We start from the raw sequence: 1,413 nt of genomic DNA, 5'->3' as shown, positions 1-1,413 counted from the left end.
TAGTTGTATCTCGGCCAAATATTGTCCTATCCTAACAAACCATACATCAATGGAAAGCATATTTATTCAGATGATGTATAAATCTCAATTTCAAAAAATGTAACCTTATGACTGGTTTTGTGGTCCAGGGTCACAATTTTTAAGTTGCCACATTATGCATGTACTTTTTCCCCAAATTCAGTTTTTTCCCTCAAGTTCTATTTTTTCTGCTTTAGGTTTTCTGGAGTCCATTCAAATTTTGAAATCAAAAGCATGTCTAATTAATCGTTTTCACAAAACATATACAATTGAAGAACAATTTCTTAAAGGTTTAACAAAAATTGACAGTTTTAGGGCCCTATGAAATCCGTTTTTATTTTTTCCCAAATTTCATGCTTTCTGTTGTAATTTTTCTAGATTCCATTTTAAAGGTTTAATTACCAAAAAGTATGTCTAATCAGTTAAATTCATAAAACTTTAATAATTTATTAAAATACTTACAATAATAGGGCCCTATGAAAATAATTTGGTTTGCGCTTGTGCGTGTGTGTGTGTGTGTGTGTGTGTGTGTGTGTGTGTGTGTGTGTGTGTGGGTAGAGACTGTCGTTGTATTGTTCGATGATCTCTCTGGGTCTGGATGAGTTTATTGTTTTGGCAGCAGGTAGAGCAGCACATGTGTGGGTAGATTTGAGCGTATTTAAGAGGAGTGTGTGTGTGTGTGTTTCTTTCAGTCTGTCTCTTATATACGTTTCTATTTATCTATTATATGCAGATCTCATATATACAATATAACAGACTTAAATCAAATTAAAGAGCTGACGTTCTCTGGATGTTGTGGCAGAACACTGTCATGTTTAGTGTTTATAATAATTAAGGTTTGTTGTTTTAGTTTTAATAAACTTCTTAAAAGGGATAGTTACTAATGCACAATATTAGTATTAGTGTTAGTTGAACACTGGGGTCTTTTATCATGTTTTTAGGTTGCTTTGGTAGTTGCCACATGATGTATGTATTTTTCACCCAAATTCCTTTTTTTTTTCTTCTCTCTCTCTGGATTAATGGTTAAATCAAATTGTGTATCAAAACGCATATCCAATTAACTGATTTCCCAAAATACAATTTTGCAACAATTTATTAAAAGTTTAACAAAAAGTACAGTTTTAGGGCCCTATACAATGTTCTGCACAACAGAGGTTTACTGTTTAAATTTAAACATGGAAAAAATGTGTGATATCATAAAAAATAAAGTTATTATTTTTTATTATTTATTATTTTGAGAGGTACATTATGCTGTTCAATACTAATATATTTCTGCCACAATTTCTTCAAGTTAAACCAGACTTTTATTTTGATGGGTTGCGGTGAAGGTGTTTGAGTTTCTCTGTGTCTGTGTGTGTGTGTCTGTGTGTGTGTGTGTGTGTGTGTGTGTGTGGG

The 1,413-nt window shown here is 32.1% G+C and overlaps 1 protein-coding gene across 1 annotated transcript in view; it reads left to right on the top strand.

The window, feature by feature from the left end:
• Nucleotides 1-1,413, top strand: part of LOC107653383 (synaptic vesicle glycoprotein 2C-like) — an 85,973-nt gene that overhangs the window by 54,586 nt on the left and 29,974 nt on the right. The window lies entirely within an intron of this gene.

The sequence above is a fragment of the Sinocyclocheilus anshuiensis genome, unplaced genomic scaffold (assembly GCF_001515605.1).
Source record: "Sinocyclocheilus anshuiensis isolate Anshui unplaced genomic scaffold, SAMN03320099.WGS_v1.1 scaffold1151, whole genome shotgun sequence".
In the NCBI taxonomy this organism is placed as follows: domain Eukaryota; kingdom Metazoa; phylum Chordata; class Actinopteri; order Cypriniformes; family Cyprinidae; genus Sinocyclocheilus; species Sinocyclocheilus anshuiensis.
This window is presented reverse-complemented; position numbering and strand designations above follow the sequence as displayed.